At 50.1% G+C, this 18323-nt stretch overlaps 1 protein-coding gene and 1 long non-coding RNA gene across 4 annotated transcripts in view; one reads left to right on the top strand and one right to left on the bottom strand.

Annotated features, from left to right (window-relative positions):
• Positions 1-1544: 1544 nt before the first annotated feature.
• Positions 1545-17975, bottom strand: LOC139232469 (uncharacterized). Its single transcript, XR_011588012.1, has 3 exons — positions 17416-17975; positions 16686-16745; positions 1545-1951 (listed from the first exon to the last, which is right to left on the bottom strand). It is a non-coding gene; the product is annotated as an uncharacterized lncRNA (long non-coding RNA).
• Positions 17913-18323, top strand: part of strbp (spermatid perinuclear RNA binding protein) — a 178730-nt gene continuing 178319 nt past the window's right edge. Inside the window, exon 1 of one of the 3 annotated variants that reach the window (XM_070862708.1) lies at positions 17913-18111. The gene's annotated coding sequence lies outside the window, so the exon portion shown is untranslated. The remainder of the gene's footprint in view (positions 18112-18323) is intronic. The other 2 variants (XM_070862703.1, XM_070862705.1) reach the window with 2 other exon arrangements.

The raw sequence follows: 18323 nt of genomic DNA on the forward strand, positions 1-18323 counted from the left end.
AGGCAGATTATCGGAATGACGGCAGATTAGGAAAAGGGGAGGTGCAACGAGACCTGGGTGTCATTGTACATCAGTCATTGAAAGTTAGCATGCAGGTACAGCAGGCGGTGAAGAAGGCAAATGGTATGTTGGCTTTCATAGCTAGGGGATTTGAGTATAGGAGCAGGGAGGTCTTTCTGCAGTTGTACAGGGCCTTAGTGAGGCCTCACCTGGAATATTGTGTTCAGTTTTGGTCTCCTAATCTGAGGAAGGACGTTCTTGCTATTGAGGGAGTGCAGCAAAGGTTCACCAGACTGATTCCCGGGATGGCAGGACTGACATATGAGGAGAGACTGGATCGACTGGGCCTGTATCCACTGGAGTCTAGAAGGATGAGAGGAGATCTCATAGAAACATATAAAATTCTGATAGGACTGGACAGGTTAGATGCAGGAAGAATGTTCCCGATGTTGGGGAAGTCCAGAACCAGGGGACATAGTCTAAGGATAAGGGGTAAGCCATTTAGGACTGAGATGAGGAGAAACTTCTTCACTCAGAGAGTTTTTAACTTGTGGAATTCCCTTACGCAGAGAGTTCTTGATGCCAGTTCATTGGATATATGCAAGGAGGAGTTAGATATGGCCCTTACGGCTAAAGGGATCAAGGGGTATGGAGAGAAAGCAGGACAGGGGTACTGAGGTGAATGATCAACCATAATCTTATTGAATGGTGGTGCAGGCTCGAAGGGCCGAGTGGCCTACTCCTGCACCTATTTTCTATTCCATGCTTTGGGTTCAGAGATTCAGCCAGGCTTCCTGTTCCTGACCACTATCCAGCTGGAAGTGCATTTGTGTAAGGACGGTGGGCGGGGTGTGCTGGTCTGTGATTAACCCCACCCTCTCCCTTTCACCCTGGCAGTTGAATTATCTGCCAACACTCCATACCAAGACTCACATGTGAATAATGACTTGTAGGGCAAGGTATAGGAGAGCAACCAGCATCTATGGCATTGTAGGCAGCAAACCTTTAGGAGAGGTAGGGAGAAATTTTGGGAAACAAAAAAAATGCAATGATATCTGTAGCTGTGAAAATAAAATATGTCTACCTGTTTGCTTTGTGATATTGTAAGGAAATATATGAGAGAAATCCATATTTCTAAAAATAGCTGTTGTGTCATCTGGGAACTGAGAGAATGTTTCATAGTTGATCTGCAGAGTGATGTATTTTCCTAACAATATGAATGGGAAAGTATCAGCATATATTCCATACACAGCCACCAATAAACTAACTCCATGGTGTCCCAGTACAAAGGGGAGTTTGTTTCCCTTAGTTGTTCAGTCAGTGTACCATAGTGGCATAAATTTTGATCAGGAACGTGTTCCTGACAGAAGGCAGTCAAAATGTAGGAAGGTAAGAAATATTTGTTCTCGTCAGTGGAAAATAATTATTATAATTCATTCAAATACTTCCACTAGAGTGTCATAAGATTTAGTTGAGTTCCCAAATTCCAGCGATGCTTCTACAAGATGAGTTGCTGTTGAGAAATTGGACAAGGCCCCAAGGAATTTCTATGGCAGAAATATATTTATTTTCAAAATATTACAGAGAAACATGCATTGAAAGGATTAAACCACAACTGTTAAGGAAAAGGAAAAAGCTGATGAGGTGTATTGTAATAGTAAAAGCTTAGCAAAACTCCAAGGGGCGCGATTTCGGGTCTTCTGCGCTCCGATGCGGCTGCAATAGCGGCGGTGAGGTCTTCTGGGCAGGCAGTCAGCCTCCTGCACCCCGCAGGGATCCACGGGTCTGGTTTTGTGGCGGCACGGAATAGCACCACCCGGAAGAGCTGTGTCCGGTGTGCAACGCCAATGGTTGTGAAACTGGCGTGAGTTTTGACTTCAGCCCGACCCATACGCCCCGCAGCGCTCCTCGCAGTGAACACCTGGGGAATCAGGCAGTCCAACGATACCGACTGCAGAGAGATAAGAAATGGACTCTTAAGGCAAATGTGATTGTTCTTGCTTTTAATTTTTTTTGAGATTTATGTTGTGGTGGCGTGAGCTATGTTTTGGGAATGTTTTTGTGTTTTTTTTCTCGGAACGCTCCCGGCCCGACTCTTTAAGCTCGAGATTTTCCCATGCTAACGCCGAGAGAGGTGTACAACACCCCCTTAACGCTGCGCCCCCCGACTCAGCGCCCAGCTGCCCAATTTTATTTACTGATGCGCAAACTGTTCCCGGCGCAACCTTTACTGCCCAGTCGCCATTATTCGGATTTTGCAGGAATAATAACGGTGAGGATATCAGCGATCACTGTTATTATGCAGTAAATCAGGAAGTTGCTGTCCAATTTGCCCTGCTTCTCGCTACATCAGTACCTCACTGAGAGATTCGGTAATAAAATACATGAAGGTGTGAAGTTGAGGTACTTACACACTAGACATCCACTCAACATGCCAGAAAAAGTTACGGCTTGTTCATTCAAGTGTAAGTGAACTTTAATGGTGTGATAAGTCTAATTATTATCAAACAACCTCACTAGCACTGAAAATATACATTTACAAAGTGTGGTATCTCATTCTTTCTTATTTTAATTATTGTTGGAGATTTAAAAAAAAAATTAAATTTTACATTCTCTTATCTCCATATCCCCTTGTTCTATTCCCATAGTTTAATTTTAAGTAATATTCTGGGTTAACTTCTACATCATTAAAAACCTTATATAACTCTATATTATCACCTCCGAGACAATTCCTTTCTAAACTGAAAAGCTCATGTTTCACCAGTTTTTCTTCATAATTTAGACTCCTGATTCTAGGGATCAGACTCATGCCTTCAGCACTTGAATGTCTCTTATTTCTTGGTCAGATCCGGAAGCAGTATACAGGTGCAGTCTGACCAGACACTAAGATTTGATCACTACATCCTCTGATTTAGTGTTTTGGATATGTAATTCAACATCCTATCGGTTTTGTTGAATGCTGCTCTGCACTACTTGGACATTGAATCTACTAAGACTCCTTATTACCCATATCTATTTCACTATTTCCCAAATATGAAGTATGCATGTCATCTGCTTTTCTTTCTTATGTGTAGCACTTTACATTTGTGTCCATTAAATTTAATATTCCATTGTTCCTAAACATTCAGATCTAAAGTTCTGTACATCTCTGTTCAGTATTAAACCATACATCAGTTAATGTTTGTGCTTTGGTTCTCTCAACAACAACCTGTATTTATATAGTGCATTTAATGTAGTGAAACGTCCCAAGGTGCTTCACAGGAGTATGATGAGATAAAATATTTGACACCGAGCCACATATGTAGAAACTAGCGCAGGTGACCAAAAGCTTGGTCAAAGAGGTATGTTTTTAGGAGGGTCTTAAAGGAGGAAAGAGAGGTAGAGAGGCGGAGAGGTTTAGGTAGGGTTTAGGCAATTTCTCCAAAGTCATCCAAGTCTGATGTAACTTTGTCTAACTTATTCTGTAATTTCTGAGCTGGTCCTCCTAATTTGTAGCATCTCAAATTTGACCATTTTGTATTAAGTTTCTGAATCCAGATCATTTAACACAGAGCTCTGGCCTAACCCTACACAATAACCCCCCCACCCAACATTATTCCTCCAATGAGTACACATTGTTTACATAAGAATTAGGAACAGGAGTAGGCCATCTAGCCCCTCAAGCCTGCTCCGCCATTCAAAAAGATCATGGCTGATCTGGCCGTGGACTCAGCTCCACTTACCCGCCCGCTCCCCATAACCCTTAATTCCCTTATTGGTTAAAAATCTATCTATCTGTGATTTGAATACATTCAATGAGCTAGCCTCAACTGCTTCCTTGGGCAGAAATTCCACAGATTCACAACCCTCTGGGAGAAGAAATTCCTTCTCAACTCAGTTTTAAATTGGCTCCCCCGTATTTTGAGGCTGTGCCCCCTAGTTCTAGTCTCCCCAACCAGTGGAAACAACCTCTCTGCCTCTATCTTGTCTATCCCTTTCATTATTTTAAATGTTTCTATAAGATCACCCCTCATTCTTCTGAACTCCAATGAGTAAAGACCCAGTCTACTCAATCTATCATCATAAGGTAACCCCCTCATCTCCGGAATCAGCCTAGTGAATCATCTCTGTACCCCCTCCAAAGCTAGTATATCCTTCCTTAAGGTGACCAAAACTGCACGCAGTACTCCAGGTGCGGCCTCACCAATACCCGATACAGTTGCAGCAGGACCTCCCTGCTTTTGTACTCCATCCCTCTCGCAATGAAGGCCAACATTCCATTTGCCTTCCTGATTACCTGCTGCACCTGCAAACTATCCTTCTGTGATTTCATGCACAAGAACCAATTGTGGAGCAGTGGAGGCGTGTCCTGCACAGTTGGAGCTGAGCTGCAGTGAGGAGAGCAGCTATCAACTTTTGCTCTTGCCTGGAAGGCCTTGAGAGCCCTGAGAACAGCCCAGGAAGAGAAGGAAGGAAGGGGCTTCACCACCAACTTTCACCCAGAGGGAGAGGAGGAAAAAGCAGAAAACTTTGTACAATTCTACCATTTCTACAAAGAGTTGGAGAGAGGGGGAAAGACCAAAACAACATCCAGTGTGGAAGGAGGGTGACTCTACATCTTCTACAGGTGGGTGTGGGTGCATTTCCCAAAAATACTTTGTTATATCGGTGGGGGTAGGAAAGAAGACCACTGAGGGCCGGAACATCGCGGGGGGTGTGTGTGTGTGGAAGTGTGTGTGGGAGCCTTGCTTACAACTAGGCCCCACACACAATTGAACCCCCTCCCCCCCCAATTGCCTAGCCTGGGATAGCTGGAGCTACCAGGCTGAAGATTTCTTAAATTAACCTAAGAACATCGTTGGGAGTGTGTGCCTGGTTGGCTCTAGCTGCCCCAGGTGAAGACATCTTCTCCCCCCACCTGAAGACCAACCCAAAGACTGTGTTTTTGTTTTGTTTTGCCATCTGGGGAGTGCACCCCAAGAAAAACACCCACCCATCGCTGTGAGGGGAGACCTGCCCTTGCAGCCTCCCTCTTTTCCTGCACCCCCTTTTCTCTATCTCTCTGTCTCTCCCCTCTCTCTCTCTGAGAGCCCTTCCTCCTAATTTAAAAAAAAAACAACTGAGCAGAGGGAGCAAGGCCCCTCCCCAATTGCCAACTAGGGGAGAGGTGTGCCTCGTTAAGAGCTCCTCTGCTCAGTCTTTCGATACGAGGCCAATTAAGACCATTAAGGCCTGTGACTTTGGGTTGGGTGTAGCCCTTAAAGGGACCCCGTGATGGCGACCCCATCCACGCCGGTGGCAGGGCCAGCTAGGACTTATGCGCAGGCGGCATCCACATCCACGGTGCCTCCTGCGCCACCTGCTGCCCTGCCACCATTCAAACTAATAACTAAGAAACACGGGGTCAAGAGCTACACTCACTCCACAATGAGCATCGAGGAGTGCGTGCGGGCGATGGCTGGGGTAGTCAGCCCCTCGGCCATTGTCGCAGCCTCCAAGATGTCTGGGAAGGCCGTGTTCTTCCTGGGGTCGGAGCAGGCGGTGTCCCTGGCCCTCGAAAAGGGGCTCACGGTGGGCGGGACGTTCCTGCCGGTGGATCCACTTGAGGCCACCGCACAGAGGGTCATCATATCGAACGTCCCGCCCTTTGTTCCCGCTGAGCTCCTCCTCCCTCACCTACACCAGCTGGGGGAGGTAAGGTCGGGGATCAACCCCATGCCGCTTGGCCTCCGGGAGAACAGCCTGCGCCACGTGTTCTCCTTCCGCCGCCAGCTCTTTGTCCGGCTGGCGCGGGAGGAGACGACGGAGGGTTATTTTAATGTGGTGCACGAGGGGACTGCCTACCGCGTCTTTTGGATGTCGGACGGCGTGCGGTGCCATGCCTGCAGGGAGGTGGGGCACGTTCGCAAGAACTGCCCCGCCTCCAAGGCCGCCAAACCACCGAAGGCGGCCAAGGCTGGCGCCGCCGCCACCCCTCCCCCTAGTTGCGTCCGCGTGCCGGGAGCCGTAGGTGCGCGGGCATCGCCGGGGGCCTTTGTTTTCACGGCCTCCGGCTGGGGGGAGGGAGAGCGTCCGACCGGAAAGAAGGCGCGAAAGAAGGCAAAACATCCAGAGGCGGATCCCCTCAGTGCAGCAGAAAATTTGACCACCGCGCTCAGCCCAACCCCGTCACCGGCGAGCGCGGGGTGCCCTGAGCCCGTGCCTGAGCCCTTGACCAATACCGCAGAGGGGCCCGGGCGCGGGCAAGAAAAGGAAAAGGGGGGGGCGGAGCGGGAGGCCTCGGCAGACATGGAGGTCTCCCTGCCTTCGCGCACCCCCAGGAACAAAAAGAGGCACCGCCCCAAAGAGGCGGAGGGGGAACAATATCCCTCCGCGGAGGAGGCGGTGCCCGCCACGTGTCCCGCGTCCCCCACCAGCGCCCCCAAATTGCGCTGCAGGCGCGAGGAGTCTGTCCCCGGGGAGGGTGAGGCAGTCGAGGCTGCCCAGCCGCTGCCTCCTGGGGAGGGCGTGGAAGATCTGCCTGTCGTGGGGGGCGTGGGGCCAGCGGAAGAATGCGTAGCCGCCGGGTCGAGCATCCCGGGGACTGAGGCGGGCGGGGCCGAAAAGGCCGAACCTGAGCCCGCCCAGCCAATACCCAACTTCCCCCGGGATTTGCTCGACTCGGCAGAAACTGAAAATATGAACAATTTTAATGAATCTGTACACGCTGGGCTGGGCGGTGGCGGCGGGGAGGGAGAAGAACAACAACCCTCGCCCCCTACTGTGGAGCTGGGGGATTTGGAGGACCTGGAACATTACTTTGACCGGGTCTCTCCCTGTTCCCCGGTTCCTGGGGCGGAGGGGGAACCCCTTTCGCTGTCGCTTCCCGACCCAGCACCAATTTTAAAAGAGCCCAGTGGGGACTCCTCTGCCGACGATCCTGGGGGTGGGATCGGGGCAGAGCCGGGGCCAGATGGAGCGGCCGGGCCGTTTGCCGTACCTCGTGCGGTCGACGGGCCGGCTGCTAGCGGCGACCTCCCGGAGGGGGACGGGGACTCGGTGGAGGACGCGGGTGAAGATCTCGAGTCCATCGCCAGTGAGGCGGTGGATCTGCTCGCGGCCGCCACGGAGACCCTCCTCATTCCCGCAGAGGAACTCCGGGACTTTTTGGTCCAGTGCCGGGGTCGCCGCGACCAAGCCCGTCTGGCCCTGGAAAGATGGTCCGAGCCGGGGCTGCTCGTCGCGTCCGTCCGCGCCGCCGCTAAAACCATGGCCGCGGGCGGGCCCTTTTCAAAGGCTCAAGGCCTTGAGCTGCGCCGGCTCAAAAAGTTCCTCGCTGGGCTGCTGAAGGAGTGGAGGTCAACAAACGACTCCACTCCTCCCCCACAATAGGTTAGGTAGAGGTTGCACTATGCTCTAGTCATGAAGATAACCATAGCCAGCCTCAACATCAACGGCGGCAGAGGGGCACGCCGTAGATTTGACAATTTTTCGCTCCTGCGGGAGGGGAAATATGCGGTGTGCTTCCTGCAAGAAACCCACACCGTTCCGGGAGACGAAGCCACGTGGCTCCTGGAATGGCAAGTAGAGGTCCGCATGAGCCACCTCACCGCCACTTCTAGTGGGGTGGCCATCTTGCTGGGCCCGCATTTTCAGCCGGAGATCTTGGGGGTCGAGGAGCCCGTGCCAGGCCGCTTGCTGCACGTAACGGTTCGCCTGGGGGACGTGCCGCTCCATCTCGTGAACGTGTACGCCCCTCAGACCGGCCCACAGCAGACGCGCTTCTTTGAAGAGGTGTCCGCTCTTCTTGGCTCCGTCGACGTCGGCGACTGCATTGTCCTCGGGGGGGATTTTAACTGCACCCTCGAGGCGAGGGACCGCTCCGGTGCCCCGCAGTGCATGACGGCGATGGAGAAGTTGAGGGACCTGGTCGGGTCCTTCGACTTGGTGGACGTCTGGCGAAATCTCCACCCCGACTCCAGCGCCTTTACTTGGGTGAGGCCTGGAGTTGGATGGTCTAGAGTCGACCGCCTTTACGTGTCTCGGGCGTACGTTTCCTGCGTCCCGGCGGCCTCCATGCGGCCGGTGCCGTTTTCGGACCACCACCTGGTGTGGGCGGAGCTCGCTTCGCTCCGCGCGAGGACGGGGTCCGCGTACTGGCATTTTAACAACCGGCTGCTGGAGGACGTGCGGTTCCAGGACTCGTTCCGTCGATTCTGGTCCGACTGGAGAAGGAAGCAGGGGGGCTTCCCCTCCTTGAGGCTATGGTGGGACGTGGGCAAGGCTCACGTCCGCGTCTTCTGTCAAGAGTACGCGAGGGGGTCGACCAAGAGGCGGGCGGCCAGAGTCGGGCGCCTAGAAAAAGAGGTGCTCGACCTGGAATCCCGTCTCGGTCAAGTCGTCCAGGACCCGGCCCTGCGGACGGTGTACGAAGCAAAGAAGGCCGCGCTGAAGGACCTGCAGCTCGTTGGGTCCCGAGGCGCGTTCGTGAGGTCGCGGATCCGGTTCCTGCGGGATCTGGACCGCGGCTCCCCCTTCTTCTACTTGCTGGAAAAAAGGCAGAGTGTCCGTAAGCAGCTCTTGACGCTGCTGGCCGACGACGGCTCTCTCGTCTCGGATCCGGAGGGTGTCAACAACAGGGCCTGTGAATATTACGGGGCTCTGTTCTCTCCGGATCCGTCCACCGAGGAAGCGCGTAGAGTTTTGTGGGAGGACCTGCTGAAAGTCAGCCCGGAGGGCGCCGAAAATCTGGAAGCTCCGCTAAGCCTGGCGGAGCTGACCGGTGCCCTCGACCGGCTCTCGAGGGGAAAATCCCCGGGGCTGGACGGGCTGACCGTGGAGTTCCACAGGGCGTTCTGGGACGTCCTGGGGAGCGACTACGCGGGGGTCCTGGGGGAAAGTCTGGCGACCGGGGAGGTGCCCCTCTCTTGGCGCAGGGCAGTCATCGTCCTGCTGCCTAAGAAGGGCGATCTCCGCCTCCTTAAGAACTGGCGCCCGGTCTCCCTCCTCAGCACGGACTACAAAATCTTCGCCAGGGCGATGTCTGCTCGCCTTGGTGCCGTGCTGGACCACATGATCCACCCAGACCAGTCCTACACGGTCCCGGGCCGGACAATCCACGATAACATCCATCTGGTCCGGGACCTCATCCATTGTTCCCAGGAGGCTGGTCTGTCGGTCGCCTTCCTATCCCTCGACCAAGAGAAGGCGTTCGACAGGGTGGATCACGACTATCTGCTCGGAACTCTGCGCGCTTTCGGGTTCGGGACGCATTTCGTCGCCCGGATCCGACTTTTCTACGCCGCCGCGGAGTGTCTGATTAAGGTTAACGGGTCCTTGACGACGCCCCTTCGCTTTAGGAGAGGGGTGCGCCAGGGATGCCCCATGTCCGGCCAGTTATACGCCGTTTGCGTGGAGCCTTTCCTGCGCCTCTTGCGGACGAGGTTGACGGGACTGGCTCTGCAAGGGCCGGGCGTGGGGGTCGTCCTCTCGGCTTACGCCGATGACGTGCTCCTCGCGGTAGAGGATCCCGCTGACCTGCGGAGGATGCGTGAGTGCCAGGAGATTTACTCGGCCGCGTCCTCCGGCAGGATCAACTGGGAGAAATGTTCCGGACTCCTGGTGGGTCAGTGGCGGGTGGACTCCCTGCCGGAGGAGCTCAGGCCTTTTGCCTGGAGCACGACCCATCTCCTCTATCTGGGAGTCTACCTTAACCCCGACGAGGAAGCCTGGCCGGCGAACTGGCAGGAGCTGGAGGCCAAGGTCGCCGCTCGCCTAGGGCGCTGGACAGGACTGCTCCGAGTGCTGTCCTACATGGGTCGAGCGCTAGTCATAAACCAGCTGGTGGCCGCAATGTTGTGGTACCGGCTGGTCACTTTGACCCCTCCCCCTGCGTTTGTCGCCAAGATACAGAAGAAGCTGGTGGACTTCTTCTGGAACAACAGGAAGCACTGGGTCTCTGCTGCGGTCTTGAGTCTCCCGCTTGAGGAGGGCGGTCAGTCGTTGGTGTGCGTCAGCGCCCAGCTCGCGACTTTCCGTCTTCAGACCCTGCAGAGATACCTTTACGTCGAGCCCCCTCCTAGGTGGTGTGCTCTGGCGACGTATTTCTTCCGCCAGCAGCGCGACCTCAATTACGACACGCAGCTCCTGTTTGTGAACGTGGGGGGTGTCAGGACCGCCCTCCGGGAGCTGCCTGTCTTTTACAAGGAACTCATCAGGGTCTGGAACAAAGTCTCCACCAAGCGCAGCTCTCCGCCGGCTGGAGTGGCGGCCGTCCTGCAGGAGCCGCTGCTCGGGAATCCGTACCTCCACGACCGAGGTTTCATGTGGCGGTCGGAAGAGAGGGCTGTGGCTGGTGAGGTGACCAGGGTCAGGGACCTGCTCGATGGCGGAGGAGCGGGCTGGATGGCGCCAGACACGCTGGCGCGGCGCCTAAATTCTGCCAACGTCCGCCACGCGGCCGATGCCATCGAGTCGCTAAAAACAGCTCTGGGCCCTGACTCCGTTAGATGCATCGAGGAGGCTCAAGCACGAGGGGAGATCCCGTCCGAACTGACCCCCGTCCGGACGGAATTCCTCATCGGCGCCAAACCCCGGAACCTCCCTCGGGGGCCGGCGCCTCACAACTTGAGCCGCCTCGGGGAAATCCCCTCCGTGCCTTTCAGTTCCGCGCGGAGGGGTTTCCTGTACGGGCTGCTCCTGCACACTCTCAACTTTGCCATCCTCGCCGGCCGTCCGGACACGCCATGGCATACCATCTTGCCGTCCGGAGGAGGCGGGGGTCCCCGATGGAGGGCACCCTACGCAGGGGTCCTCCCACTATTCATCGGGGACTTGGCCTGGAGGGTGGTGCACGGAGCAGTGCCGTGCAATAAATTTTTAAGCCGGTTCACGGACTCCCAGGCCGCCTGCAATTTCTGCGGTCTGGAGGAGTCCGTGTTCCATGTTTTTATTGAGTGCACAAAGTTGCAGCCCCTGTTCCATTATTTGAAGGGGCTGCTCCTGAAATTCTGGCTGCACTTCAGTCCCACTCTCCTGATCTTTGGGCACCCTGTGCGGAGGGGAGCGGGTAGGTCCGAAGGCCTCCTCGTAGGACTGCTCCTGGGCACGGCCAAGGGTGCCATCAGCCGGTCCAGGCAGCGGGCGGTCGAGGGGGTCGTTCAACCTGACTGCCTGCCTCTCTTCCGCTCTTACATCCGGTCCAGGGTGTCCTTGGAGATGGAGCACGCGGTGTCCACCGGTACGCTCGCGGCCTTCCGCGAGAGGTGGGCACCGGAGGGACTGGAGTGCATCATCACGCCCGGTAACCAAATTTTAATTTGATTTTACGTTTTTTAAGTTTAATTTGTTTTAATTGCCGGTGCTTTTAGAGTCCCCCTTCCCTTTTATAGGGGGCACTGGGGAAAATTGTGATTTTAGTGCCCCAAAAAAAAACAAAAAAAGAAAAACACAAAAAAAAAAGGGGAAAAAAAGGGCCTTGTAAATGTCTGGTGTGTCACCCAGGTCGGGTGGCACGGTTTAATGTTTTTTGTTTTGCAGATGAACTCCAAAAAGAGTTTCATGCACAAGGAGACTGGAGTGCATCATCACGCCCGGCAACCAAATTTTAATTTGATTTTACGTTTTAAAGTTTAATTTGTTTTAATTGCCGGTGCTTTTAGTGTCCCCCTCCCCTTTTATAGGGGGCACTTGGAAAAATGTGATTTTAGCGCCCAAAAAAAAAAACCAAAAAAAAGGAAAAAAAGAAAAAAAAACACAAAAAAAGGAAAAAAAGGGCCTTGTAAATGTCTGGTGTGTCACCCAGGTCGGGTGGCACGGTTTAATGTTTTATGTTTTGCAGATAAACTCCAAAAAGAGTTTCATGCACAAGGAGACTGGAGTGCATCATCACGCCCGGCAACCAAATTTTAATTAGATTTTACGTTTTAAAGTTTAATTTGTTTTAATTGCTGGTGCTTTTAGTGTCCCCCTCCCCTTTTATAGGGGGCACTGGAAAAAATTTGATTTTAGCGCCCCAAAAAAAAAACCAAAAAAAAAGAAAGAAAAAAAAAGGGGCCTTGTAAATGTCTGCTGTGTCATCCAGGGCGGGTGGCACCGATTAATGTTTTTATTTTGCAGATAAACTCCAAAAAGAGTTTCATGCACAAGGAGACTGGAGTGCATCATCACGCCCGGCAACCAAATTTTAATTTGATTTTACGTTTTAAAGTTTAATTTGTTTTAATTGCCGGTGCTTTTAGTGTCCTCTTCCCTTTTATAGGGGGCACTGGGGAAAAAAGGTGATTTTAGTGCCTAAAAAAAAAAAGAAACACACAAAAAAACCCCCAAAAAAAACAAAAAAAAGAGGGCCTTGTAAATGTCTGGCGTGTCATCCAGGTCGGGTGGCACCGATTAATGTTTTTGTTTTGCAGATAAACTCCAAAAAGAGTTTCATGCACAAGGAGACTGGAGTGCATCATTACGCCCGACAACCAAATTTTAATTTGATTTTACGTTTTAAAGTTTAATTTGTTTTAATTGCTGGTGCTTTTAGTGTCCCCCTCCCCTTTTATAGGGGGCACTGGAAAAAATTTGATTTTAGCGCCCCAAAAAAAAACCAAAAAAAAAAGAAAGAAAAAAAAAGGGGCCTTGTAAATGTCTGCTGTGTCATCCAGGGCGGGTGGCACCAATTAATGTTTTTATTTTGCAGATAAACTCCAAAAAGAGTTTCATGCACAAGGAGACTGGAGTGCATCATCACGCCCGGCAACCAAATTTTAATTTGATTTTACGTTTTAAAGTTTAATTTGTTTTAATTGACGGTGCTTTTAGTGTCCCCCTTCCCTTTTATAGGGGGCACTGGGGAAAAACTTGATTTTAGTGCCCAAAAAAAAAGAAAAACACAAAAAAGGAAAAAAAAAAGGGCCTTGTAAATGTCTGCTGTGTCATCCAGGGCGGGTGGCACGGTTTAATGTTTTTTGTTTTACAGGTAGACTCTAAAAGAGTTTCATGCACAAGGAGACTGGAGTGCATCATCACGCCCGGCAACCAAATTTTAATTTGATTTTACGTTTTAAAGTTTAATTTGTTTTAATTGCCGGTGCTTTTAGTGTCCCCCTCCCCTTTTATAGGGGGCACTGGGGAAAAATTGTGATTTTAGTGCCCCCCCCAAAAAAGAGAAAAACACAAAAAAAAAATGGAAAAAAAAAAAAGGGCCTTGTAAATGTCTGGTGTGTCACCCAGGTCGGGTGGCACGGTTTAATGTTTTGTTTTACAGATAAACTCAAAGAGTTTCATGCACAAGGACCCCAGGTCCCTCTGCACCGCAGCATGTTGTAATTTCTCCCCATTCAAATAATATTCCCTTTTACTGTTTTTTTCCCCCCAAGGTGGATGACCTCACATTTTCCGACATTGTATTCCATCTGCCAAACCTTAGCCCATTCGCTTAACCTATCTAAATCTCTTTGCAGCCTCTCTGTGTCCTCTACACAACCCGCTTTCTCATTAATCTTTGAGTCATCTGCAAATTCTCAAGCTAGTTTTTTATCCATTCTCAAAGCTTACAATGTATTCTCATAACTTTGAATTTAATGAATAATCTTTAGTGTGGAACTTTATCAAAAGCCTTCTGGAAGCCAAGGTACACCGCAGTCCATTTGGATTGTAATTTTCTCAAAGAAGTCAAAAAGGCTGGTCAGGTATTATCTTCCCCTTCAATCCATGTTGACTACAGTTTAGCAGATTGTTATTGTACAGATGATCCTTAAGTTTGCTCCTGACAATTCATTCCATTATTTTACATGGAATGGAAGAGTAATGGGTTCTGTGTCTGTTTTTGAATATGAGGACAGCATTAGCCTATTTCCAATCTACTTCTACCTCCCTCGTGTCTGATGACTATCTCATGATGGTTAGTGCCTCAAAAATCTCCTCGCTTGTCGCCCTTAGTACTTTGGGATAACATCCATCCCTGGAGATTTTTGTTTTCATCCCTTTTAGCCTTTCCCGTACTTCCAACTCTTTGATATCAAAGTTGCTTATTGACTTTCCTTGGGGAGGACATATTGTTTATTTGTGAATTCTTAGAGGAAGTAATCATTTAGAATATTTACTGTTTTTGCTCATCCTCAGTTTTGCCCCTCTTGTATGGTTTTCACTTCTTCTCTGACTTTTCTCTTGCTGTTGTGGTACTGAATGAATATTTTACTGTTATGTTTAGCTTCAGCTGCTGTGTTTTTTTTCTATCTCTCTCTTTGCACCTCTGATCATCCTTTTAAAATCTATCAGCATTCTCTTGCATTCATTCCTTTGAGCCCCTTCTCCTTTCACCCATTTTACCTCTTCATCTCACTTGAATTTGTTGATCAGTTTAGAGTCATGTTTGGTTAGTCTGTGCTTGGTTTTGGGAATGCAGTTATACTGTATTCTCAGCACTGTATCTCTAAAGATGTTAGTCCATTTGACTTCTACTGAAATAATGTTGCCGATTTTGGGGAAGTCCAGAACCAGGAAACATAGTCTAAGGATAAGGGTCAAGCCATTTAGGACTGAGATGAGGAGAAACTTCTTTACTCAAGAGAGTTGTTAACCTGTGGAATTCCCTACCACAGAGAGTTGTTGATGCCAGTGCATTGGATATATTCAAGAGGGAGTTAGATATGGCCCTTACGGCTAAAGGGGTCAAGGGGTATGGGGAGAAAGCAGGAATGGGGTACTGAGGTGAATGATCAGCCATGATCTTAAAGAATGGTGGTGCGGGCTCGAAGGGCCGAATGGCCTACTCCTGCACCTATTTTCTATGTTTCTATCAACCTCGCCCGATATATTTCCTTTAGTTGTTCCCTCATTTCATTGAATTTAGCTCTGTTAAAGTTATGTTCCTAGCTCCTTACTTAGGACTCTTTTTGAATAAACCAAAAGAGTGGCACAGCACATTAATTCAAAGACACCAGCACAAAATTTCCACTACAAGTACCCTCCTCAAGAAAATCAGGGTACCACTGATATACATGGCCTAATCAATTAAAATTGTAGGTGCGATATTAGACAATCTAGTTGTCATGGTTAAGGATACAAAATGTGTATCAGTTTAGGAAGACTTCAGTGTACTGCTAGATGCCATGTGCTCTCGTTTCATGGTCACCCAGGCACACGCAAGGCCTCAGTAGAGCAGCAAACAGATGGAGCGACCCTCCCTGCGGATCCTGCGCATCGTGGACCTGTAGATGGCAGGTTTTGCTATGCCTAGGAGCAGACCCACTGGGAGGTCCCCCAATCAACTTGCCCCCGCCCACCGGGTAACTGAAGAACTGCAAGGAGATATCGATGAACTGGTCAGTTGGGCAGAAAAGTAGCAAATGGAATTCAATCCAGAAGAGTGTGAGGTAATGCAATTGGGGAGGGACAAGGCAAGGGAATACACAATAAATGGGAGGATACTGAAAGGTGTGGAGCAACAGAGGGACCTTGGAGTATATGTCCACAGATCCTTAAAGGTAGCAGGACAGGGTCAATAGTTAAAAAGACATACGGAATGCTTTCCTTTATTAGCTGAGGCATAGAATACAAGAGTAGGGAAGTTATGCTCGAACTGTATAAAACGCTAGTTAGGCCACAGCTTAAGTACTGCGTGCAGTTCTGGTTACCACATTACAGGAAGGACGTGATTACACTAGAAAGTGTGCAGAGGAAATTTACGAGGATGTTGCCAGGACTGGAAAACTTTAGCTATAAGGAAAGATTGGATAGGCTGGGGTTGTTTTCTTTGGAACAGAGGAGGCTGAGGGGAGATTTAATTGAGGTGTATAAAATTGAGGAGCCTAAATAGAGCAGATAGGAAGGACCTATTTCCCTTAGCAGAGGGGTCAATAACCAGGGGACATAGATTTAAAGTAGTTGGTAGAAGGGTTAGAGGGGAGATAAGGAAGAATGTCTTCACCCAGAGGGTGATGGGGGTCTGGAACTCACTGCCTGAAAGGTTGATAGAGGCAGAAACCCTCATCACATTTAAAAAGTACTTGGATGTGCACTTAAAAAGCTGTAATCTACAGTGTTATGGACCTAGTGCTGGAAGGTGGGATTAGACTGGGTAGCTCTTTTTCGACTGGCATGAACATGATGGGCCAAATGGCTGCCTTCTGTGTTGTAATTTTTCTATGATTCTAAGATGAAAAGTGTGAGGGTGAAATGAAGCCAGAAATTGAGATGCAGCCTTTCCATGGTCTTACGTACTTCTGATTCACAGATCATGTTAAGCTTTATCCTTCTGTGGTTGTTGTGCCCTAGGGTGCTAAGACTTTTGTTTCACTTATATTTTACAGGTAATGAATGAGTATCAGATCAAACTGAGCATTACTTCTTGCGACCTCCTTGATGCATTGCATTACATTTATCAACACTGATTCTAAACCACTTGGATTTTCCCAGTTTATGATAGGTTGATCAAAGTTTCTGATTAAAATACTTTTCCTGCTCTTGCATACCTTTCCTACCTCTTCATACAGCAAACTGTATTTGTCCTTCGGGACCACATTGGTACATACCATTGGGACCACATAAATAGCTTAAATCCATGATTCTATTAATTTGCATATCTCTCAAGTTGCTAACTGAGCTTGGTGTTTAATTTTAGGATTTATCCACCAATGAGGCTGTAGCGATAATAACAGCCTTTCCAAACAGTCCACAAAATTCAAATAAGACAAACCGTTAAGTAAGAAATAGAAGTGCAAATTGGCTTGAGTTACTTGGTTTTAAAGGCTGGACTTCAGTGCTGCATGTGACCATAGAGGGAAGGCAGTACGAACCTGAAAAACAGGTCCAAAAATAAACAGAATTCAACCAAAATATATAAACAGTGAGACTTGAATCCAATCATTATCTGTCCATAACTATTTTTCGGGAAAGGGTTGAAGGTTAACATTAAATTGAATGCAGAATACAGCCAGCATTTCCCTTATATCAATTGAAATAATATTCCTTCTTCCATTTGAAATGATGGAAACAGGATTGTTTTTGACAAGACAATTTCCTTTCTAACCCATGTTCCAGTATTTATCCGTCAATCAACATCACAAGCAGATTATCAAGTCATTATCACGTTGCTATTTGTGGGAGCTTGCTGTGGGCGGATTGGCTGCTGCTGTTTCCTACCTTAAAACAATGATTACATTTCAAAAGTACTTCATAGGCTGTAAAGCGCTTTGGGACGGGGGCACTTGAAAAGTTTTTGGACTGCGCTTGGGCACTTGATTACAACTAAAAGAGTTGTAAAGCGCTTTAGGACGTCTGGAGGTCGTGAAAGGCGCTATATAAATGCAAGTCTTTCCCTTTTCCCCAAAACTTACATGGCTTAAACCACCAGCATTCTGACTGTTAGGATGCACGGAGCTGCACAGCAGCAGCTTCCCTATTGTCAAGAGACCTCTCCTCTCTCCCTCCCCACGGACAAGAACACTTGCCGCTGCCTTGCTTTACCTTGGTGTCCTGAGACTGCTGCCGCCGCCATAGTCTGGGCAACTCTCTACTTGAGTCATCTTCTCCTCCTGTTTGGTCGAGTGTGCCCCCGCCCGCCCGCGTTGTCGGCCTCAAAATCTTTCGGCCTCGCAACAATCCCCCTCCAAAAAAAGTAAATAATTCTACTGTCGGTCGGACCCTGGTTGCTGTGGGACTTGCTCACTAACCCGGACTCGGGTTGCTGTGGGACTTGCTCACTAACCCGGACCCTGGTTGCTGTGGGACTTGCTCACTAACCCGGACCCGGGTTGCTGTGGGACTTGCTCACTAACCCGGACCCGGGTTGCTGTGGGACTTGCTCACTAACCCGGGCCCTGGTTGCTGTGGGACTTGCTCACTAACACGGGCCCTGGTTGATGTGGGACTTGCTCACTAAGCCGGGCTCCGGCTGCGAGGTGCGGCAGGCCCCGTCTCCATGGAGAGCGCGCCGCGCGCCAATGAGAGGCGGCGACGGAAGCCCACGTGAGTGGCGGTTGGTGCCGGCACTCAGAGTGAGGGCTGCCTCCCGTATTGTCGGACGCGGCAGGTCAGTCAGTCACTTTACTCGCATTACCTTTCTCCCCCTTCCCTCAACCGGCTTTTAATTTGTTTCTCCCCCCCCCCTTCCCCTCCCCCATTCTTCGAAACGCCTGGCCCGTCGCCGCCGAATTGATTTGAGTAAGTCTGGCTCTTTTTTTGTGTGTGTTGTTGGAATGCGTGTGTATTTTCCACTGGCGTTTTGTGTCGCGTGTGGTAGAGCCGGGTACAGGTTCCATTCGGTGTTGTGCTCAATAGTGAGCTGCAAGCCTCCCTCCCCCCCTCCCGCCAGGCCCCTCTGGGCATGCGCACATGCGCCCACAGCGCTTGCTGCCTCCAGAGGACAGTGAGAA

This window comes from Pristiophorus japonicus, chromosome 20 (assembly GCF_044704955.1).
Source record: "Pristiophorus japonicus isolate sPriJap1 chromosome 20, sPriJap1.hap1, whole genome shotgun sequence".
Classification (NCBI taxonomy): domain Eukaryota; kingdom Metazoa; phylum Chordata; class Chondrichthyes; family Pristiophoridae; genus Pristiophorus; species Pristiophorus japonicus.